Below are 25,456 nucleotides of genomic sequence, written 5' to 3' on the forward strand. Positions count from 1 at the left end.
AGTTGGAAATAAATTTTGGAGGGCCTCAAATACTAAAGGGGAGATTTGGGGCTCGGCTAACCGTGGGAATTGGGTAGGAAGGGTGAGTACAAAAGGCCTAGGGAAGGAAGCATCAATAGGGCTTTCATCCATTCATTCTAACAAGCATTTGTTGGGTACTGTTTAGTTGGTAGAATATTTGGGGGACTAAAGATTCCAAAATGGCTTCAAGCCTTTGAGATTTCAAAAACAAGTGTTTATAGTTAACAGAAATTTTACTATACCTTCTGGTCCCTTTAAAAATAAGATTCTAGCCCCCAGAAGTTGCTTGAGCCACATAAGGAGGGGGAAACAGATGAACCAAATTTGTGTAATTAGTTCCTGAACTGACATTCAATTCCATTGTGCTTTTCCTTGCTTTAGAATCCTTCAGTTTCCAAAGCTTTCTGTCTCCAGCTCCCTTCCTGCCTCACCTCTCCAACTTCCCAGACCCTAACTAGTTATTTTCTTTCTAGATGCTGTTCCAACTTGGAGGTTTAGATCACTTTAGGCAAAGCCTAAGACATCTTTCCTTTTCTGGTTTGCACTGGGAAAAACTGGCTTGGAGAAAAATTAGGAAGTTCAGGAAGAAAAACAATTGGGGTAGGAGAAAGGTGATCAATTTGACTATGATTCTATTGACTTGGTAATGATGGTGGGATTCACTATCATATGTGTGATTCCTGATAGACAGTTGGAAACATCAAATTGGAAATCAAGGTAGGAAACAAGGTTGGAATGCAGATTTGGGAGTCTTCACCAATGGCAATTTAAGGTGTCAAAAAGGCACTGAAGAGTGTGCCCTTCTCCTTACCCCAGAGTGGGCATCAGTGCTAAGGATACAGGTCTATGGTGTTATTCATGGTCAACTGATATCAATGTGTTGAGTCTTATTAAGTCCCTGCAACAGCTCTGTGAGGTAGGAAGGTGAGACAGATTATATATCATTTCCCATTAGGATTTCTTTTCTAATTAGATTAAGAATTTTATTCATATTAAGATTTATATACATATTTATCCCAGACTGATTTCTTCTAAGGCCCTACACACATAGACCAATCCTTTATTGCCATGACTGGTCTAATTATTCCTAAAATTAGCCAACACTGCTGTCTTTCCTATCAGCATGTGCAGTCTTGCTCTCACAAATAACTGTGATTAGAAAAATTGCATATGTTAAAAGAAGGCCAGCTTGAGGAAATTTGGTGTATAACACACAGATCCTCTAGTCAGCTAAAAATAAAGCAAATATGTAAGGCAAAGCTTTAAAGAGAAAAAGGCTTGTTATTCTTTGAAGAATATGTTTTGAAACCATTGGTAACTGTTCCTGGAAAAACAATAGACTGTGAAAAAAATCTGCCTTTTTATTCTTTATTTACTAATTTTCTGCTGAACATACTACACTGTATTCAAGCTCTTCTCTTTCTTCTAAATCATTTTGTTATATACCATCATGAGGAGTCATAAATATAAATCCCAGAGGATGGGAGAACATTCACTAACTATAAGACATGAGTGGAAAATTAGAAACATAGAGGATTCTTATTCACTCCTTTGGGTCACTGGATCATAGATTTGAAAGGAATTTGAAAAAAAAATTAGTTTAGGCACCTTTGTTTTAAAGAAGAAACCCCAACGCAGAGAGATTGTGAAAAGCTTAAGGTCCTACAGCTGGTAAATGGTAGAGTGCTCATTCCGTGCCACCACACTGCTGATACTTATCCCTACACCTTGACTAAATGAATGAATCCAAAAGTAAATTTTGAGTTCCTACTATATGGTATGTGTTGAAGGGGAAGCTAAAGTTTAAAAGAAAAGGGTTCTACCCTCAGAATGGGAGAAAACATTTGCAAATTAAGCAACTGACAAGGGATTAATCTCCAAAATATACAAAGAGCTCAGGTAGCTCAATATCAAAAAAACAAACAACCCAGTCAAAAAAATGGGTGGAAGATCTAGATAGACATTTCTCCAAAGAAGACATACAGATGGCCATGATGCACATGAAAAGATGCTCAACATCACTAATAATTAGAGAAATGCAAATCAAAACTACAATGAGGTATAACTTCACACTGGTCAGAATGGCCATCACCAAAAAATCTACAAACAATAAATGCTGGAGAGGGTGTGGAGAAAAGTGAACCCTCTTGCACTGTTGGTGGGAATGTAAACTGGTACAGCCACTATGGAGAACAGTATGGAGGTCCCTCGAAAAACTAAAAATAGAGCTACCATATGACCCAGCAATCCCACTACTGGGCATATACCCTGAGAAAACCATAATTCAAAAAGATACATTCACCCAATGTTCATTGCAGCATTATTTACAATAGCTAAGACATGGAAGCAACTTAAATGTCCATGGACAGATGAATGGATAAAGAAGATGTGGCATATATATACAATGGAATATTACTCAGCCATAAAAAAGGAACAAAATAATGCCATTTGCAGCAACATGGATGGACCTAGAGATTGTCATACTAAGTAAAGTAAGTCAGACAGAGAAAGACAAATAGCATATTATATCGCTTTTATGTGGAATCTAAAAAAAAGGGTACAAATGAACTTATTTACAAAACAGAAGTAGAGTCACAGATGTAGAAAACAAAATCATGGTTACCAGGGGGTAAGGGGGGTAGGGATAAATTGGGAGATTGGAATTGACATATACACACTACTAAATATAAAATAGATAACAAATGAGGACCTACTGTATAGCACAGGGAACTCTACTCAATATTCTGTAATGGCCTATATGGGAAAAGAATCTAAAAAAGAGTGGATATAGGGCTTTCCTGGTGGCACAGTGGTTGAGAGTCCGCCTGCCGATGCAGGGGACACGGGTTCGTGCCCCAGTCCGGGAAGATCCCACATGCCGCGGAGCAGCAGGGCCCATGAGCCATGGCCGCTGAGCCTGCGCGTCCGGAGCCTGTGCTCCGCAACGGGAGAAGCCACAACAGTGAGAGGCCCGCGTACCGCAAAGAAAAAAAAAAAAAGAGTGGATATATGTATATGTACAACTGATTCACTTTGCTGTACACCTGAAACTAATATAACATTGTAAATCAACTATACTCCAAATAAAATTTTAAAAAAACGACAACAACAACAAAAATTTTTAAAAAAGGGTTTTACCAACGTATATGTCCATGGACAGATGAATGGATAAAGAAGATGTGGTATGTATATATATATATATAAAATGGAATACTACTCAGTTATAAGAAAGAATGAAATAATGCCATTTGCAGCAACATGGATAGACCCGGAGATTATCATACTAATTGAAGTAAGTCAGAAAGAGAAAGACAAACACCATATGATATCACTTATATGAGGAATCTAAAATATGACACAAATAAACTTATCTATGAAACAGAAACAGACTCACACACATAGAGAACAGACTTGTGGTTGCCAAGGGGGAGGGGGGTACGGGAGGGATGGATTGGGAGTTTGGGATTAGCAGATGCAAACTATTGTCTAGAGAATGGATAAACAACAAGGTCCTACTATATAGCACAGGGAACTATATTCAATATCCTGTAATAAACCATATTGGAAAAGAACATGGAAAAGAATATAGATAGATAGATAGATAGATATATGAATCACTTTGCTATACACCATAAACTAACACAACATTGTAAGTCAACTATACTTCAATAAAATAAATTTTAAAAAATTAAAAGGTTTTAAATTTGAAGACACTGACCCTGTTGCCAGGAGCTTTGAAATTGATGTGAGATCAGCATACAAGAGGCAGTTAACGAGTACTATCAGAATGAATCGATAATCAAATGTTCAATGGTGGCAGGGCATTGACTGGGAAGAGAAATTGGAATTGGATAGAGCAGAGTAGAGAAGCATCTATTATGCTCCAAAGCTACAAGACAGGTCTCTGCGGAGTCATTCTTTGACAAAGCCATGTGTCACCACCAACATACCAGGAGTAAAACGGTACTCTGTAGTCACCTTTGTCACAGGGTACATATAGAAAAGTTGATGAAAGTTAAAATTTGCTGAGGTATTTTAAATCCTTGCCCCCCAAATAAGCTGTATTTTCTCTTACTGTGAAATTATTAAAATTCCTGCCAAAGCATTAAAAAGCAATTTCCTCCACTTTAAGATCTTCCATCTCACTAACATATGATAAATATTATAGTCTCCTTTTTATGTCAAACAGCATGTAACTCCAGAAAAATGTAGAGTAAGCTTTGAGCAGAAGTCCTCACTGAAGTAGAAGCATTCATTGCCCCAAATTGCTTTAAATTAATGGTTACTACCAAAAGGCTAAGATACAAATTTATACTTAGCAAATGGTTTGAGGCATCCAAAAGAGAAAAACAAAAAAAATGGGCAAGTAATATTACTCTTTGGTTTTACTCATTTACAATAATATCATTATACTGCAGATATTAAACCCACAAATGTATATAACCTGTTTCAAGGAAAAATTACATCATCTATAGAGGAATTTTAAAATGCATGTTTCATTGCCATTGGATCACTTTTTAGTATAAATATATACTTTTTTGTCTCTACTTTTTTGTATGCATTTTTCACTGCTGGGTTTCCCCAGGGCCTGTAATTACACTGACACATAGTAGGCACTCAATAAATGTCTGTTGCATTTTTCTAGATCAGGCCCTTTTCTCTCTCTAAATGTAATAATATTTAAACTCAACTGTTGCTTAGGCCACAAGGGCTACACAAAGAGACTAACGACAATTTGAGAACATACTTTCAAAGTCATTGCATAAACAATGCTAAAATTAGATACAGTTCTGTGAAAAAAAGCCATTTCTTTTCTTCCTTTGGAAAAAGTAAGGACTACAACTGGCGAGATCTTTCAGAGTCTCAGTGTGAGTTCGAATAACAAAAAAAGAAAAAAAGAACGAAAAAGAAAAAAAGCAAGTCAGTATGACACAGAATAAGAGGATCAGAAACTACTTTTATCACTAAAAAAAAGTGAATAAATGGAGCAAAAATAGGGTAAATAGTGTACCCCAACAACAGAAAACTGAAATTGTATAAGGCTGCTGCCAGCTGATATTTCTTACCTACTTGGCTTGAAACAAATTAGAGGCAGAAGAGTTAAATGAGCTGGTGTCACAGAACCAAACTTGGGTCTGCTTACCCATGCACAGTAAAACCAATCTATTGACAACGGGTTGTGATGAAGGAAAGTGCAGCATTTATTGCAGAGCACAAAGCAAGGAGTCCAGGGCAGCTAGTGCTCAAAAAGCCCAAACTCCCCAATGGATTTCAGGAAAGCATTTTTAAAGGCCAGGTGAAGGAGGGGAGTCTCAGGGTGTGTGATCAGTTCGTGCACGATTCTCGATTGGTTGATGGTGAGGTAACAGGGCAGTGTCATGGGGTTAACATTATCAATCCTTAGGCTCCAGTAGGCCTGGGGGGCTACGTGCTCAAAGTCACTGTGTAGTTAGCCTCTTCCATTTGGTGGGGGTTTTAGCATCTGTAAAATAACCCAGGAAATGTGCACCAGATACTGTTATCTAGGTATAACAGTAAGGAGAAGAGCTAAAGCAGAGGGTGTGGGGAGCAGTCTGTCCCAGGAAGGTCCATAGGATCCTGCTTGGTTACATCGGCTTTGGAGTCAGACCAGGATATGCATTCCAGTTCTGCATCTTAACAAAAGTGAGACTTTCAGGGTTACTGTGACATTAGAGACAATTTCAATAAATAGCAGTTCTCAATAAGTATAGCTTTTTCAGTTTTTTAAGTTATAATTAGTGTTTCGATTGTGGACAACCATGCTGAATTTAGTCCTAATAAGGCAATTTTTCTGCTTAAAACAAATACCCACACCATTGGCACTATGAACATGCCAGTGAAACCTTGTTGGAATATTTTTAAGCAAAAATTTTTATCACACTAATAATATCCCTCGAGTCAGTCCAGACAAAAATTGTTGCTAAAGTCCAATCAATTGTTAAAAAAATATACATGAAATGACTGCCTACTACGTGACATGCTATGCCAGGCACTGAGGCTACCAAAATGAGTAAAGCTTAATCCTTGTCCTTAGGGGAGTGAGTGGAAGAAGAGTGCTGTAAACATTTATAAAAGGAGTAAGGAGGAGGTCCATTGTTTTCAACTCAACATGTCATGTGGCAGAAAAAAACTTGGGATCAGAAATGGGTCTAAATATCCTTGGTCCCACTTCCCATAATCCTGCTAACCACAACTGGAGATTTCAAGTATGTCACCACTAAAATGTGGGCCATCTAAACTCAATGAAAACAATCACAATTAGAAAGAAAACAGAGTCCATATATCAAATCATGAAATCAATCACTCTTGAAAAAGTAAGAGCTAACAGAAATTTAACATTTTATAGAGTATACAATTTACCAAGCACTTTCCTTTCTATAATCTCATTCGGTCCTTAGCTGATAAATTCATGAGCTAAGCAGCTATTCTTTGGCACATTTTATAGGTAAGGAAACTGAGGTTTCAAAAAGTGAAGCAAAGAATTTGAATCGCTGTGACAGGCTGAAAAATAAGAACAGGTGCTCTTGAGGCCTGGAAAAAGAAATGCCCAAAAGATAGAAATCAGGTGGGATCAAATTAAAAAAAGGAAGGGAAGAAGGGAGGGAGACAGAGGGAGAGAAAGAAAGCAAGGAGGGAAGGAAGGAAGGAAAGAGGGAGGGAGGGAGGAAGGGGAAGAAGGAAGGAAGGCGAAAGAAAGAAAGAAAGAAAGAAAGAAAGAAAGAAAGAAAGAAAGAAAGAAAGAAAGAAAGAAAGAAAGAAAGAAAGAAAGGAAGGAAGGAAGGAAGAAAGAGGGAGGGAGGGAGGAAGGAAGGAGGAAGGAAGGAAGGAAGGAAGGAAGGAAAGGAAGGAAGGAAGGAAGAAAAAGAAAGAAGAAAGGAAGAAAGGAGAAGGACTTACTTGACTTGTGGTATGGTCTGAATGCTTGTGTCCCCCAAATCCATACGTTGAAATCCTAATGCCCAATGTGATGATATTAGGAGTTGGGGCTTCTGGGAAGTGCTTAGGTCATGAAGGTGAAACCCCCATGAATGGAATTAGTGTCCTTATAAGAGAGGCCCTGCAGAGCTCCCCTAGCCCCTTCCACCACATGAGGACACAGCAAGAAGTTGGCAGTCTGAGACCCGGAAGAGGGCCCTCACCCAACCATGCTGGCACCCTGATCTTGGACTTCCAGCCTCTAGAACTTTGAGAAATAAATTTCTGTTGTTTATAAGACTGTTAATCTGTGGTATTTTGTTATGGCAGCCCAAATAGACTAAGAGAATTTATCAGGAAAATTGAACACAATAATTGACATCTCTTCCTCCATATCTGAGAGACAGTTCAAACTCAAGATATTCAAATTTCAATTCCTGGGCTTCTCCCCAAAGCTACTCTACCTGCAGCCTTCTTCATCTCAGTGAATGGCAATTTCATCTTTCCAGTTGTTCAGGCCAATAAAAACCTTGAAATTATTATTTTTTAATTCTTTATTGAAATAAGTGTATTTATGGGCTTCCCCAGTGGCACAGTGGTTAAGAATCCGCCTGCCAATGCAGGGGACACAGGTTCGAGCCCTGGTCCGGGAAGATCCCAAATGCTGTGGAGCAACTAAGCCCATGCACCGCAACTTACTGAGCCTGCACTCTAGAGCCCATGAGCCACAGCTACTGAGCCTGTGTGCCACAACTACTGAAGCCCGCACACCTAGAGCCCATGCTCCGCAACAAGAGAAGCCACTGCAATGAGAAGCCTGCACACTGCAATGAAGAGTAGGCCCCACGCGTTGCAACTAGAGGAAGCCCCCACACAGCAATAAAGACCCAATACAGTCAAAAATAAATTAATTAATTAAATTTTAAAAAAAGAAAAGAAATAAGTGTATTCATTAGCCATCTAATGCTTAAGAATTTTCACCAATCGAGCAATTGCATGTAACCAACCTAAGATCAAGAAACAGAACCGAGAGTTCCCTGAGTGGCCTAGAGGTTAGGATTCTGGGTTTTCACTGCCATGACCTGGGTTCAAACCCTGATCGGGGAACTGAGATCCTGCAAGCTGTGTGGGAAAGAAAGAAAGAGAGAAAGAGAGAGAGAGAGGGAGGGAGGGAGGGAGGGAGGAAGGAAGAAAGAAAGAAAGGGAGGAAGAAAGAGAGAGAAAGAGAGAGAGAGAGAGAGAAGAAAGAAAGAGAGAGAGAGAAAGAAAGAAAGGGAGAGAGAAAGAAAGAAAGAGAAAGAAAGAGTGAAAAAGAGAAAGAAAGAAAGTGAGAAAGAGAGAGAGAAAGAGAGAGAGAAAGAAAGAAAGGAAGAGGGAAAGAAAGAAAGAAAGAGAAAGAGAAAGAAGGAAGGAAAGAAGGAAAGAAAGAATGAAGGAAAGAAAGAAGAAAGAAAGAAAGGGAGGAGATTGGTTCAAGATGGTGGAGTAGAAGGATGTGTGCTCGTTCCCTCTTGCGAGAGCACTGTAATAACAACTAACTGCTGAACAATAATCAACAGGAAGACACTGGAACTCACCAAAAAAGATACCCCACATCCAAAGACAAAGGAGAAGCCACAGTGAGACGGTAGGAGGGGCACAATCACAATAAAATCAAATCCCATAACTGGTGGGTGGGTGACTCACAAACTGGAGAACACTTATACCACAGAAGTCCACCCACTGGAGTGAAGGTTCTGAGCCCCACGTCAGGCTTCCCAACCTGGGGGTCCAGCAACAGGAAGAGGAATTCCTAGAGAATCAGACTTTGAAGGCTAGTGGGATTTGATCACAGGACTTCAACAGGACTCGGGGGAAACAGAGACTCTCCACTCTTGGAGGGCACACACAAAGTAGTATGTGCATCAGAACCCAGGGGAAGGAACAGTGACCCCAGGGGAGACTGAACCAGACCTACCTGCTAGTGTTGGAGGGTCTCCTGCAGAGGCGGGGGGTGGCTGTGGCTCACTGCAGGGACAAGGACACTGGCAACAGAAGTTCTGGGAAGTATTCCTTGGCATGAGCCCTCCTAGAGTCCACCTTTAGCCTCACCAAAGAGCCGGGTAGGCTCCAGTTCTGGGTCATCTCAAGCCAAACAACCAATAGGGAGGGAACCCAGCCTCACCCATCAGTAAATAAGTGGATTAAAGTTATGCTGAACTCTGCCCACCAGAGCAACACCTAGCTCTACCAACCACCAGTCCCTCCCATCAGGAAGCTGGCACAAGCCTCCTAGATAGCCTCATCCACCAGAGGGCAGACAGCAGAAGCAGCCTGTGGATCAAAAACCACATTCACAGAAGATAGACAAGATGAAAAGGCAGAGGGCTATGAATCAGATGAAGGAACAAGATAAAACCCCAGAAAAATAACTAAATGAAGTGGAGATAGGCAAACTTCCAGAAAAAGAATTCAGAATAATCATAGTGAAGATGATCCAGGACCTTGGAAAAAGAATGGAGGCACAGATCGAGAAGATGCAACAAATGTTTACCAAAGACCTAGAAGAATTAAAGAACAAACAAACAGAGATGAACAATACAATAAGTGAAATGAAAAAGACACTAGAATGAATCAATAGCAGAATAACTGAGGCAGACGGACAGCTAAGTGAACTGGAAGACAGAAGGGTGGAATTCACTGCTGCAGAACAGAATAAAGAAAAAAGAATGAAAAGAAATGAAGACAGCCTAAGAGACCTCTGGGACAACATTAAATGCAACAACATTTGCATTATAGGGGTCCCAGAAGGAGAAGAGAGAGACAAAGGACCAGAGAAAATATTTGAAGAGATTATAGTCTAAAATTTCCCTAACATGGAAAAGGAAATAGCCACCCAAGTCCAGAAAGCACAGAGAGTCCCAGGCAGGATAAACCCAAAGAGAAACATGCCAAGATACATTGTAACCAAACTGACAAAAATTAAAGACAAAGAAAAATTACGGCACAAGCAAAGCAACAAGCAAAAAATGCAAATAACATACAACGGAACTCCCATAAAGTTAACAGCTGATTTCTCAACAGAAATTCTACAAGCCAGAAAGGAATGGCATGATATATTTAATGTGATGAAAGGGAAGAACCTACAACCAAGATTACTCTACCCAGCAAGGATCTCATTCAGATTCAAGGGAGAAATCAAAAGCTTTACAGACAAGCAAAAGCTAATAGAATTCAGCACCACCAAACCAGCTCTACAACAAATGCTAAGGGAACTTCTCTAAGTGGGAAACACAAGAGAAGATAAGGAACTACAAAAACAAACCCATAACAATTAGGAAAATGGTAATAGGAACATACATATTGCTAGTTACCTTAAATGTGAATGGATTAAATGCTCCAACCAAAAGACGCAGGCTCGCTGAATGGATACAAAAACAAGACCCATATATATGCTGTCTACAAGAGACCCACTTCAGACCTAGGGACACATACAGACTGAAAGTGAGGGGATGGAAAAAGATATTCCATGCAAATGGAAATCAAAAGAAAGCTGGAGTAGCAATACTCATATCAGATAAAATAAACTTTAAAATAAAGAATGTTACAAGAAACAAGGAAGGACACTACATAATGATCAAGGGATCAATCCAAGAAGAGGATATAACAATTATAAATATATATGCACCCAACATAGGAGCACATCAATACATAAGGCAACTGCTAACAGTCATAAAAGAGGAAATCGACAGTACACAATAATAGTGGTAGACTTTAACACCTCACTTACATCAATGGACAGATCATCCAGACAGAAAATTAATAAGGAAACACAAGCTTTAAATGACACAATAGACCAGATAGATGTATTTGATATTTATAGGACATTCCATCCAAAAACAGCAGAATATACTTTCTTCTCAAGTGCTCATGGAACATTCTCCAGGATAGATCACATCTTGGGTCACAAATCAAGTCTCAGTAAATTTAAGCAAACTGAAATCATATCAAGCATCTTTTCCGACCACAACACTATGAGATTAGAAATCAGTTACAGGGAAAAAAACGTAAAAAAACACAAACACATGGAGGCTAAACCCATGTACAGAAATTGAGACACAGATGTAGAGAACAAACATATGGACACCAAGTGGGGGAAAGTGAGGGGTGGGGTGAGATGAATTGGGAGATTGGGATTGACATATATACACTAATATGTATAAAATAGATAACTAATAAGAACATGCTGTTTAAAACATAAATTAAATTAAATTTAAAAATTTAAAAAAAAGAGAAAGAAAACTTCAATAATACCCCAGAAGCCTTCCTTAGACTGCTCCCTTCTAGTCACTAGCGCCCCTTCAATAAAACAAGTGTCTCTCAGAATGTAGTGCAGAACAAGAAAGAAAAGTTAGGAGACACAGAGTGTATATCCAGATGTTCCAGCATTTGTCTACAATCAGTGCCAAGAGAAAAAGAAGAGATTTTTATTTTTTTATGTATTTATTTTTTTGATGTGGACCATTTGTAAAGTCTTTATTGAATCTGTTACAATATTGTTTCTGTTTGTTTTTTTGGGCTTTTGTGTGTGTATGTTTTGCTTTTTGGCTGTGAGACATGTGGTATCTTAGTTCCCCAACCAGAGATCAAACCTGCATCCCCTGCATTGGAAGGCGAAGTCTTAACCACTGGACCCCCAGGGAAGTCCCAGAAGAGATTTGCAAAAAGTAGATAGGAAGGAGAAGAGACAAAACAATAATAAAAGAAAAATTCTCAGAACTATAAGAAAGACATGAGTTCTCAGATTTAACAGGCCCATCAGTTGTCAAGCAGTGTTACCAAAAGTGGGGGTCCAACTGCTCGCCACTCAAAAGCCAATAAAGAGGCAAGGTTGATGGAAAGGAAAGTTTGCTTTATTTCAGATGCCAGCAACTGGTGGGGAGGGGTGGACTCCTGTCCAAAGGTCAACTCCTCCCCCTGCCCCAATCAGTAGGCAAGAGCTTTTATAGGTGAATGGAGGGGGGTACATGGAGAAACAGCACAGTCAGCTCTGACAGTCATTTTTTTTCTTTTTGGCCGTGCTGCACAGCTTGTGGGATCCTAGTTCCCCAACCAGGGATTGAACCCCGGCCCTTGGCAAGGAGAGGGCAGAGTCCTAACCAATGGACTGCCGAGAAGTTCCCGTCTTGAGAGTCATCTTGAAATTGGTCCTGCAGTGGTCTGACCAGTGTCATCTTGATTGTTTTAGGTATAGTTAATCTTCAGTTCCAGGGTCGGTTTGTTCCCATTTCCTTGAGGCCAGTTCTCAGAATTGTGGCAGCTTATGTCATGGCTACAGTCTGGTCATCATGTAGTTAACTTTTTCCACCTGGTAGGGGTTTCAGTATAAGCTCAAAGGATATGGCTCAGAATATTATCTATAGCCCTTGAGAAGGAACTAAATGTCCTTAACTATGTTTAATGACTAAACTATTATTATTTAGTCTTGTTGGACTGTTTTCCTTTGTTTCTGCATTTTCTCACTTCTCTGATTAAACTTATTCTTTGGTTAAAGTTTTTCCACAGCCAAAAGGCAGGCGGAGGACATGGTGGTGGGGGGAAGGACCATAGGGCCCTGCTCCATTTAAGCAGGATGTATGGATAAAGAACCGCACCTAGACACACTGTGGTGAAATTCTAGAATAAAAAGAAAAAACAAAACCCCAAACCTCTTAGTTTCCAGACAGTAAAACATTGCCCTAAAGGAGCAATAATTAATGACACCTGAATCAATGACATCAATGCTATCTGAATTGTCATAGGCAACATTGTGAAGGAAGAAGATGGGACAATATTAAAAATTAAGAAAATAAGATTTTCCTTAATGTTCTGATCATGTTTATATTTATGCATATTATTGAAAAAAAATATATTAAAAAGTCTGCATTCCAAAACAAAAATAGTCCACAATCCCATCACCTAACTGGGTCAATGTTTTCCTTTAGCCAGGTTTTCTTCCAGTCCTTGTATATATGCATTTTCAAATTTCACATATTTGCAGTAGTATTAAAGGTAGAAATTATATTCTACAGGCTTCGTTTATAATATATCATGGAAATTGTTCTAGTTGGTAGCCTTTCTTTATTTCTCACCTTCCCCCATCTCTTCTCCTTTCCTCCCAAACGTTTCTTCATGGTAACATTACCACTCCTTCTTTGTTATTTTTTCAAAATTTCTCAAATTTTCTTGCTTATTTTCTCTACCTCTTAAAAGTTAGAATCAGCCTGTCAAACTTCTTTAAAAATTTCTCTTGGGTTTTAATTGGAACTCCATAGGATTTACAGATTAATTTGATGAGGACTGCCTTCTTTAGAAAACTGAGACTTTCCATCTAGAGACATGACATATCTCTCCACTTATTCCAGTTATCTTTTGTGTAGAGAAACTACTAGCATCACTCTCACAGACATTTGGGACAACAGTTTGGCCATGTCTATCACAGGAAAAATGCACCCATCCTATGACCCACGAATTCCTTTTCATCAACTCTGGAGAAATATCCATACTCAAACATGTCCTATGGTATTCTCTATATAGGGAAAAAAAAAAAAGGAAATAACCTAAATGTCCATCAATAGGGGAATGGATAAAGAACATATTTCCATCCACTGTTAAATAAACATAGTATATCATGGAATACATACATGCTTATGTAAAGCATACATGCATACACACAAAACACATATTTCTACCACTCATCAGCTTTATAATCTCGAATTTACCTGATACTTACTTAACTTCATTGTTATTTTTCTGATGTGTATAATTTGAATAGGATTGTAGAGAGGGTTAAATGGATTAATACTTGTGAAGCCCTTAAAGCAGTGGCTGGTACAAAGTAATTGCACTCAATGCTAGCTATTATTATTATTAGTCTTAGTTAAATTCAACAAATATTCATTAACTAGCCACCATGCGTCAGACACTCCATTAGCCATTGGTGATACAGAGATGACGAAGAATCAGTCCCCATCATTGAAAACACTGACACAATGTGGAACAAATAGACATGTACACTGGCGATGGGAATACGATGTGGTAAGCACTTTGAAAGAATAACTGCGGGGTGCTCTGAGCATACAGAGGAGGCTCAGTCAACACGGGATTGGGGAGGGAAGGGTGGAAGAGTGGGGCACTTTTGATATGGAAAACTCTAATGACAACTTTCTTCCCATCCCCTGTCGTCATTAAAGGAGACAAAGTCCTTGGTAGATTATTTATTCCTTCCCAAGCCTAAAAGTGACGCACCACAATTTATGTTACCACAAGATTTTCTGATTACCACTCAAGCTTGGCAACCAAGAGTAACCATGATGAGACACGACAGGGTTGTTTGGCAGGACAAGTTGGGAAACAACTATAAATCTTGCTGTCAACCTTGCAGGGAATCTACTTTATTTTGCAGGGTGCCAGCCTTTCAAAACATAATTTCCACTTTCAGAGAGCATTTTATGGTAAGTTTCCAAAGATTGTGTTGCACAACAAATATCTAAATCCCCTGCCAAGGATTTAAGATTGTATGAACTCAAGATAAACATAAGTCAGCATTGCATCGCTATTTTTAAAAAAAAGCTGGCGGGGGGGGCATGGCAATGACTTGTATTAACTAGAGTAGGAACTATTAGGTAAGTTTCCAACTATAGACCACAATCTTACAAGATTCACACTGAATATTCAAGAGAGAGATAGAAAATCTGATACTGACTAAAAGATCAGCCTATAAGACTGCAGTAGGTTAAAGGAATAAAGAATGCTTTCGAACTAATTCAGCAAGAACTGCTCACTCCAGGTCAACCAAAAGTAAGAGATTTCCTGCCCGTAAGAGCTCATGGTCTAGAATAAAAAGAAAGTGCAAACACAGAAAATAGGATGCTATCAAGTCTTTTACAATATGAACTTTAAGTATAGGCTTGAGCAAGTGGGATTTTAGCCAGATTTTTAACAAGGATTACACATCCCTCGTGAAAAACTTGTCATGGCTTCTTTTTTTTTTTTTTTAATATTCATTTATTTTAATGACTTATTAGAACAAATACCTATAGATATCATTATATATGAGATATATAAATTAATTATACAATATATCATGTATTAATTATTAAAACATACTCTGGTAAATATTATATATTCAATATGAAACAGGAGGAAAGGGGGCAGGGCACAACCTTTAAAAGAATTACATAGCCCGAGGACACAACATAAACTGATTAGAACAAAATAGGTCCAAGATGGCGGACGAGTCTACTTCCACTAGACCTTGAGCCTCAGTATACACTCATTGTAACACATCAGCAAGCTAAGCGACACACCCACAGGTGCCACGACAGTTCCAAGGATGACCATAAAGGTCAAAAAGTGGGCGGTGGCTCAATTCCTAGAAATCCCCACCCCTTCCCCAAAATAGCTGGAATACTCCTCCCACTCATCAGCATATGAAATTACTCACCCCTATAAAACTAACAACCCCATACCCTGGTGCTGCCCTCGCCTTCTTTTTTTTTTTTTTTTTTTTATTTTTTTTTATAGGTATACCTGGATTTAATTCTCACTTCTACCGCTTGGTAGCTGGATAGCCTTAGGCAAGTTTCATACCTCCCTGAAATTCACTTAATTCAGTCTGTAAAATGGCATAATAACTTATTATAGCATCCTTTTAGGAATTTTAAATCAGTTCTTGAAATAAAAGTACACAATATATAGACAAGTATGGATTCCTCAATAGATGTTTGACCTTTCATTTCTCCAGTATCCCACCCGCATCAAATAAAGAAAAATACTTTTTAAAATTTACGAATATTTCATTGTTGTAAAGTTAAAGCCATAAAAATAATCAAATGGCCTACTATCATACCGTTAGAAGAAAAAAAAAAAAAGGTGTTCATGAGAGTTCCATATTAGAATACAAGTTTTCCTTAGGCACCTGTTTATGTATGCTATTCTGCTCTTTACAATAAATAATTAAATTTAAAAGACTTAATTCCTCACTTTTAAGACCTTATTAGTTTACAAATTACATATTGACCTATGCTAAATTTTATACCGACCCATGCTAATGAATTCAGTACAGAAAACAAAAAACACTGCACTCAAGCAAACTACATATATATATATATATATAACTTATATGAGAATTGCTACTCCAGCTTTGTTTTGGTTTCCATTTGCATGAAATACCTTTTTCCATCCCCTTACTTTCAGTCTGTATGTGTCTCTAGGTCTGAAGTGGGTCTCTTGTAGACAGCAAATATATGGGTCTTGTTTTTGTATCCATTCAGCCAATCTGTGTCTTTTGGTGGGAGCATTTAGTCCATTTACATTTAAGGTAATTATCGATATGTGTGTTCCCATTCCCATTTTCTTAATTGTTTGGGGTTTGTTATTGTAGGTCTTTTCCTTCTTTTGTGTTTCTTGCCTAGAGAAGTTCTTTTAGCAGTTGTTGTAGAGCTGGTTTGGTGGTGCTGAACTCTCTCAGCTTTTGCTTGTCTGTAAAGGTTTTAATTTCTCCATCAAATCTGAATGAGATCCTTGCTGGGTAAAGTAATCTTGGTTGCAGGTTTTTCTCCTTCAACACTTTCAATATGTCTTGCCACTCCCTTCTGGCTTGCAGAGTTTCTGCTGAAAGATCAGCTGTTACCCTTATGGGGATTCCCTTGTGTGTTATTTGTTGTTTTTCCCTTGCTGCTTTTAATATGTTTTCTTTGTATTTAATTTTTGACAGTTTGATTAATATGTGTCTTGGCGTATTTCTCCTTGGATTTATCCTGTATGGGACTCTCTGTGCTTCCTGGACTTGATTAACTATTTCCTTTCCCATATTAGGGAAGTTTTCAACTATAATCTCTTCAAATATTTTCTCAGTCCCTTTCTTTTTCTCTTCTTCTTCTGGAACCCCTATAATTCGAATGTTGGTGCGTTTAATGTTGTCCCAGAGGTCTCTGAGACTGTCCTCAGTTCTTTTCATTCTTTTTTCTTTATTCTGCTCTGCAGTAGTTATTTCCACTATTTTATCTTCCAGGTCAATTATCCGTTCTTCTGCCTCAGTTATTCTGCTATTGATCCCATCTAGAGTACTTTTAATTTCATTTATTGTGTTGTTCATCGTTGCTTGTTTCATCTTTAGTTCTTCTAGGTCCTTGTTAACTGATTCTTGCATTTTGTCCATTCTATTGTCCATTCTATCTCCAAGATTTCGGATCAACCTTACTATCATTATTCTGAATTCTTTTTCCGGTAGACTGCCTATTTCCTCTTCATTTGTTAGGTCTGGTGGGTTTTTATCTTGCTCCTTCATCTGCTGTGTGTTTTTCTGTCTTTTCATTTTGCTTATCTTACTGTGTTTGTGGTCTCCTTTTTTGCAGGCTGAAGGTTCGTAGTTCCTGTTGTTTTTTGTGTCTGTCCCCAGTGGCTAAGGTTGGTTCAGTGGGTTGTGTAGGCTTCCTGGTGGAGGGTACTAGTGCCTGTGTTCTGGTGGATGAGGCTGGATCTTGTCTTTCTGGTGGGCAGGTCCACGTCTGGTGGTGTGTTTTGGGGTGTCTGTAGACTTATTATGATTTTGGGCAGCCTCTCTGCTAATGGGTGGGGTTGTGTTCCTGTCTTGCTAGTTGTTTGGCATAGGATGTCCAGCACTGTAGCTTGCTGGTCGTTGAGTGAAGCTGGGTGCTGGCATTGAGATGGAGATCTCTCGGAGATTTTTGCTGTTTGATATTATGTGCAGCTGGGAGGCCTCTTGTGGACCAGTGTCCTGAAGTTGGCTCTCCCACCTCAGAGGCACAGCACTGACTCCTGGCTGCAGCACCAAGAGCCTTTCATCCACAGGGCTCCTTAATTTGGGATGATTCGTTGACTATTCAGGTATTCCACAGATGCAGGGTATATCAAGTTGATTGTGGAGCTTTAATCCGCTGCTTCTGAGGCTGCTGGGAGAGATTTCCCTTTCTCTTCTTTGTTCTCACAGCTCCCAGGGGCTCAGCTTTGGATTTGGCCCCGCCTGTGCGTGTAGGTCGCCGGAGGGCGTCTGTTCTTTGCTCAGACAGGACGGGGTTAAAGGAGCCGCTGATTCGGAGGCTCTGGCTCACTCAGGCCGGGGGGTAGGGAGGGTGACGGAGTGTGGGGCGGGCCTGCAGCGCCAGAGGCCGGCGTGACGTTGCAGCCTGAGGCGCGCCGTGCGATCTCCCGGGCGAGTTGTCTCTGGATCCCGGGACCCTGGCAGTGGCGGGCTGCACAGGCTCCCCGGAAGGGCGTGTGGCTAGTGACCTGTGTTCGCACACAGGCCTCCTGGTGGCGGCAGCAGCGGCCTTAGCGTCTCATGTCTGTCTCCGGGCTCCGCACTTTTAGCCGCGGCTCGCGCCCGTCCCTGGAGCTCTCTCAAGCAGCGTTCTTAATCCCCTCTCCTCGTGCACCAGGAAACAAAGAGGGACGTAAAAGTCTCTTGCCTCTTCGGCAGGTCCAGACTTTTCCCCGGACTCTCTCCCGGCTAGCCGCGGTGCACTAACGCCCTGCAGGCTGTGTTCACGCCGCCAACCTCAGTCCTCTCCCGGCGCTCCGACAAAAGCCGGAGCCTCAGCTCCCAGTCCCGCCCGCCCCGGCGGGCGAGCAGAAAAGCCTCTCGGCTGGTGAGTTCCGGTCGGCCCGATCCTCTGCGCTGGAATCTGTCCGCTTTGCCCTCCGCACCCCTGTTGCTGTGCTCTCCTCCGCGGCTCCCAAGCTCCCCCACTCCGCCTCCCGAAGTCTCCACCCGCGAAGGGGCTTCCTAGTGTGTGGACACTCTTCCTCCTTCACAGCTCTCTCCCGCTGGTGCAGGACCCGTCCCTATCCTTTTGTCTCTGTTTAGTTTTTTCTTTTGCCCTAACCAGGTACGTGGGGGGTTCCTTGCCTTTTGGGAGGTCTGAGGTCTTCTGCCAGCGTTCAGTAGGTGCTCCGTAGGACTGTCATGGCTTCTTATTGCCGACAGGATAAATCTGTTTTTCTTACCTTGTCCCACACACTACATACCAATGGTAATCCTCTGGTCCAGCTAGAATGCCTTAGCAGTATGCCTCAAATTTCGCATCTGGAATACTTTTCTGTACAAATCCTAACCATCTCCATGTTAAACCCGTCTCTTCCATGAAACCTTTGTGGCTACAGCACTTTATGCCTTCTTCCTTCACTGAATACTCTGACCACTTATCTGCAGTCTACAGTCTGATATCTCTTGCTAACCTTCATCTCTACCACAAGAACTTGGTCACGAATGAGGAAAATTTACAAAATTGATCAGAACAGAAACACGCAAAGTCCCCTATTATGGTCAGAATGACTCACAGACCTCCAACACGTGACTGCATCCTAACTGAATAAGTTTATGTCTCTAAGGAAAGCAAGGGTCGATCACTAAAGGGATAACAAACCTCAAAAGCTAGAGCTTTGTCCAAATAGCACCTTCCTGGGGAGGGAGGCTTGGGCCCTGGACTTGAATATTTTTATTCCTTAAGGTAAGACATCCTTCATGGGGAGAGGGTACAGGAACATTCAGCCAATACACTTCACATTTTTCTAACCCCACTGGTGCCAGCATTTCCTACCTACTAAAAGAGAAACTTCAGTGGAAAGTGCCCTATAATCTGCATTTTTTTAAAAGTCAGCTTTATTTCAGGATAATTTACGTACTGTAAAAATCACTCCTTTTAGGGGTATAGTTCTATGAGTTTTGACAAATGCACATGGATGTATAACCACCACCACAATCTAGATATAGATGACCTTACTTCTTATGTAAGTTTGTCGGCAAAGAGGAAAATGCACTGTTCCTAAAGACTTGCCTGAAACAATTATTTTTCAGTAAAAAAAAAATAATACTGTAGTGTTAGCTTGCCTAGAATGAGTCCATTTGCAATGTACTAATTCCTGAAAATAAGAGAAAGAAAATTGTCCTCTAGGACCTAAATTATATCAACACAACGTATCAGAACAGAAGGACAAAAAGTTACCTTAAAGAGACAGAATATTTCACAGGCCTGAAGTCTTGTTGACCATAACCTGATTGCAGATTTTGTATTAATCTGGTGTCTCGAGGGACTTCTCTGGTGGCACAGTGGTTAAGATTCCACGCTCCCAATATAGGGGGCCTGGGTTCGATCCCTGGTCAGGGAACTGGATCCCACATGCATGCTGCAACTGAGAGTTTGCATGCCACAACTGAGGAGCCCATGTGCCTCAACTAAGGAGCCCACAAGCCACAACCTGGGAGCGTGCCTGCCACAACTAAGACCCGGTGCAAGCAAATAAGTAAATAAAATAAATATAAAAAAAAGAAAAGTAACTTAAAAAAAAATCTAGTGTGTCGAGCAAGGGAGGTTGGTTCAGTTAGATATTTTTTAGACAAGTGCTACTCAAAGTAGGGTGCTTGAGCTGGTGCCCTTATATGAATTGTTTGTTATGGCTCCATGATGAGATAAGTACCAAAACTAAGGGTAGCAATTAGAAACTTACAGCAATTTGACAAAGTGATTTTATATTGGCTGAATTTAATACTAGAAACTTTGGGCTTGTATTTTGTATGTCTTTGTTTCATGTTTCTAATGATTTATTTTTATCGTATTTTTTAAAAGTCCATGATAAATTGGAGGAAAAAAAACAAACCTGCCTCTTTCTTACACAGATTGAGAATCACTTCCTACAGGTACCTACTAAATGTTGACCACTCCGTTAACCCTTAATCATTGACTGCCTTAGGTCAGCAAACTTTTTCCATAAAGAGTCAAATACTATATATGCGGCTTTACAGGCCATGCAGTTTCAGTCACAATGGTACAACTTGGGCAAAAGTAGCCCTAGACAATCTGCAAATGAATGAGCTTGTCTACGATTCAATAAAACTTTATTACAATAGACACAGGCTGGATTTGGTACGTGGACTTCACTTTGCCAAACCCTGCCTTATATTATCATTTAATTTTGTCATATTAGATAGCAAATTCTTCATCAGGAAGAGACTGGGAGCTTACCTTTTTTTTTTTTTTTTTTTCATTACAAGCAGTGACTCCAAGTTCCACAAACCACTTTTGAAATGAATGGAAAATAATGGTGAATAATAAACTGGAAGGGTAGAAGAAAGTATTCCAGATAGTGGGGACAGAAAAAATAGAGCTAGGAACACAAGTGAAGATAAATCAACAAAAGCTAAGAAGACTGAGAATAATTTCAACACTACCATCAATGATACAAAGTGGTTTTTTTGTTTGCTTAGTTTTGGTTTTTGGGTTTGTTTTTGTTTTTTTTTGTACTACTGCCTCATTGGGTTTGGGGGGTGTTGTTTGTTTAATTTCTTTTTATAACCACTTTTTAAATTGAAGTATAGTTAACTTACAATGTTGTGTTACCTTCTGGTGTACAGCAAAGTGATTCAGCTTTATATACATATATGTGTGTGTGTATATATATATATATTCTTTATTTTTTTAAACATCTTTATTGGAGTATAATTGTTTTACAATGGTGTGTGAGTTTCTGCTTTATAACAAAGTGAATCAGCTATACATATACATATATCCCCATAAATCCTTCCTCTTGTGTCTCCCTCCCACTCTCCAAATCCCACCCCTCTAGGTGGTCACAAAGCACCAAGCTGATCTCCCTGTGCTATGTGGCTGCTTCACACTACCTATTTATTTTACATTTGGTAGTATATATTAGTCCATGCCACTCTCTCACTTCATCCCAGCTTACCGTTCCCCCTCCCCGTGTGCTCAAGTCCATTCTCTACATCTGCAACTTCATTCCTATCCTGCCCCTAGGTTCTTCAAAACCATTTGTTTTGTCATTTTTATTTTTTAGATTCGATATACATGTGTTAGCATACAGTATTTGTTTTTCTCTTTCTGACTTACTTCACTCTGTATGACATATTCTAGGTCCATTCACCTAACGACAAACAACTCAATTTTGTTTCTTTTTATGGCTGAGTAATATTCCATTGTATATATGTACCACATCTTCTTTATCCATTCATCGGTCGATGGACACTTAGGTTGCTTACATGTCCTGGCTATTGTAAATACAGCTGCAATGAATATTGTGGTACATGACTCTTTTTGAATTATGTTTTCTCAGGATATATGTCCAGTAGTGGGATTGCAGGGTTGTATGGTAGTTCTATTTTTAGTTTTTTAAGGAACCTCCATACTGTTCTCCATAGTGGCTGTACCAATTCACATTCCCACCAAGAGTGCAAGAGGGTTCCCTTTTCTCCACACCGTCTCTAGCATCTATTGTTTGTAGATTTCTTGATGATGGCCATTCTGACTGGAGTGAGGTGACACCTCATTGTAGTTTTGATCTGCATTTCTCTAATAATTAGTGATGTTGAGCATCCTTGCATGTGTTTGTTGGCAATCTGTATATCTTCTTTGGATCTGTATATCTTCTTTGGAGAAATGTCTATTTAGGTCTTCTGCGCATTACTGGATTGGGTTCTTTGTTTTTTTGATATTGAGCTGCATGAGCTGCTTGTAAAGTTTGGAGATTAATCCTTTGTCAGTTGCTTCATTTGCAAATATTTTCTCCCATTCTGAGTGTTGTCTTTTAGTCTGGCTTATGGTTTCCTTTCCTGTGCAGAAGCTTTTAAGTTTCATTAGGTCCAATTTGTTTATTTTTGTCTTTATTTCCATTTCTCTAGGAGGTGGGTCAGAAAGGATCTTGCTGTGATTTATGTCATAGAGTGTTCTGCCTATGTTTTCCTCTAAGAGGTTTATAGTGTCTGGCCTTATACTTAGGTCTTTAATCCATTTGCAGTTTATTTTGGTGTATGGTGTTAGGGAGTGTTCTAATTTCATTCTTTTACATGTAGCTGTCCAGTTTCCCCAGCACCAGTTATTGAACAGGCTATCTTTTTTCCATTGTATATTCTTTCCTCCTTTATCAAAAATAAGTTGACCTTATGTACGTGGGTTTATCTCTGGGCTTTCTCTCCTGTTCCATTGATCTATATTTCTGTTTTTGTGCCAGTATCATACTGTCTTGATTACTGTAGCTTTGTAGTATAGTCTGACATCTGGGAGCCTGATTCCTCCAGCTCCGTTTTTCTTTCTCAAGATTGCTTTGGCTATTCAGGGTCTTTTGTGTTTCCATACAAATTGTGAAATTTTTTGTTCTAGTTCTGTGAAAAATGCCATTGGTAGTTTGATAGGGATTGCATTGAATCTGTAGATTGCTTTGGGTAGTAGAGTCATTTTCACAATACTGATTCTTCCAATCTAAGAACATGGTATATCTCTCCATCTGTTTGTATCACCTTTAATTTCTTTCATCACTGTCTTATAGTTTTCTGCATACAGGTCTTTTGATTCCTTAGGTAGGTTTATTCCTAGGTATTTTATTATTTTTGTTGCAATGGTAAATGGGAGTGTTTCCTTAATTTCTCTTTCAGATTTTTCACCATTAGTGTACAGGAATGCAAGAGATTTCTGTGCATTAGTTTTGTATCCTGCTACTTTACCAAATTCATTGATTAGATCTAGGAGTTTTCTGGAAGCATCTTTAGGATTCTCTATGTATAGTATCATCATCTGCAAAGAGTGACAGCTTTACGTCTTCTTTTCCAAATTGGATTCCTTCTATTTCTTTTTCTTCCCTGACTGCTGTGGCTAAGACTTCCAAAACTGTGTTGAATATTAGTGGTGAGAGTGGACAACCTTGTCTTGTTCCAGATCTTAGAGGAAAGGGTTTCAGTTTTTCACCATTGAGAATGATGTTGGCTGTGGGTTTGTCAAATATGGCCTTTATTATGTTGAGGGATGTTCCCTCTATGCCTACTTTTGGAGGGTTTATTTCATAAATGGGTGTTGAATTTTGTCACAAGCTTTCTCTGCATCTATTGAGATGATCATATGGTTTTTCTCCTTCAATTTGTTAATATGGTTTAACACAGTGATTGATTTTCGTATATTGAAGAATCCTTGCACTCCTGGGATAAACCCCACTTGATCATAGTGTATGATCCTTTTAATGTGATGTTGGATTCTCTTTGCTAGTATTTTGTGGAGGATTTTTGCCTCTAAGTTCATCAGTGATATTGGCCTGTAGTTTTCCTTCCTTCTGACATCTTTGTCTGGTTTTGGTATCTGGGTGATAGTGGCCTTGTGGAATGAGTTTGGGAGTGTTCCTCCCTCTGCTATATTTTGGAAGAGTTTGAGAAGGAGAAGTGTTAGCTCTTCTCTAAATGTTTGATAGAATTCGTCTGTGAAGCCACCTAGTCATGGCCTTTTGTTTGTTGGAAGATTTTTTTTTTTTAATTTATTTATTTAATTTATTTTTGGCTGTGTTGGATCTTCGTCACTGCATGCGGGCTTTCTTTAGTTGAGGCGAGCGGGGGCTACTCTTCGCTGTGGTGCTCAGGCTTCTCATTGCAGTGGCCTCTCCTGTTGTGGAGCACAGGCTCTAGGCACGCGGGCTTCAGTAGTCGTGGCACACGGCCTCAGTAGTTGTGGCACATGGGCTTAGTTGCTCTGCAGCATGTGGGATCTTCTCAGACCAGGGCTCGAACCCGTGTCCCCTGCATCGGCAGGTGGGTTCTCAACCACTGTGCCAACAGGGAAGCCCTGTTGGAAGATTTTTAATCACAGTCTCAATTTCAGTGCTTGTATTTGGTCTGTTTATATTGTCTATTTCTTCCTGGTTCAGTCTCAGAAGGTGTGCTTTTCTAAGAATTTGTCCATTTCTTCCAGGTTGTCCATTTTATTGGCATGTAGTTGTTTGTAGTAATCTCTCATGATCCTTTGTATTTCTGCAGTGTCAGTTGTTACTTCTCCTTTTTCATTTCTAATTCTATTGATTTGAGTCCTCTCCCTTTTCTTGATGAATCTGGCTAATGGTTCTTCAATTTTGTTTATTTTCTCAAAGAACCAGCTTTTAGTTTTATTGATATTTGCTATTGTTGCCTTCATTTCTTTTTCATTTATTTCTGATCTGATTTTTATGATTTCTTCCTTCTGCTAACTTTGGGGTTTTTTTGTTCTTCTTTCTCTAATTGCTTTCAGTGTAAGGTTAGGTTGTTTGAGATTTTTCTTGTTTCTTGAGGTAAGATTTTATTGCTATAAGATTCCCTCTTAGAACTGCTTTTGCTGCATCCCATAGGTCTTGGTTCATCGTGTTTTCATTGTCATTTGTTTCTAGGTATTTTTTGATTTCCTCTTTGATTTCTTCAGTGATGTCTTGGTTATTTAGTAGTGTATTGTTTAGCCTCCATGTGTCTGTATTTTTTACAGATCTCTTTCCTGTAATTCATACCTAGTCTCATAGCATTGTGGTCAGAAAAGATACTTGATACAATTTCAATTCTGTTAAATTCCTCAAGGCTTGATTTGTGATCCAAGATATGATCTATCCTGGAGAATGTTCCATGTGCATTTGAGAAGAAAGTGTATTCTGTTATTTTTGGATGGAATGTCCTACGAATATCAATGAAGTCCATCTTGTTTAATGTAGCATTTAAAGCTTGTGTTTC

At 39.5% G+C, this 25,456-nt stretch overlaps 1 long non-coding RNA gene across 3 annotated transcripts in view; it reads right to left on the minus strand.

The window, feature by feature from the left end:
* Nucleotides 1-25,456, minus strand: part of LOC117197991 (uncharacterized) — a 441,633-nt gene that overhangs the window by 331,965 nt on the left and 84,212 nt on the right. The gene's annotated exons all lie outside the window — the stretch shown is intronic.

Source organism: Orcinus orca, chromosome X (genome assembly GCF_937001465.1).
Source record: "Orcinus orca chromosome X, mOrcOrc1.1, whole genome shotgun sequence".
In the NCBI taxonomy this organism is placed as follows: Eukaryota; Metazoa; Chordata; class Mammalia; order Artiodactyla; family Delphinidae; genus Orcinus; species Orcinus orca.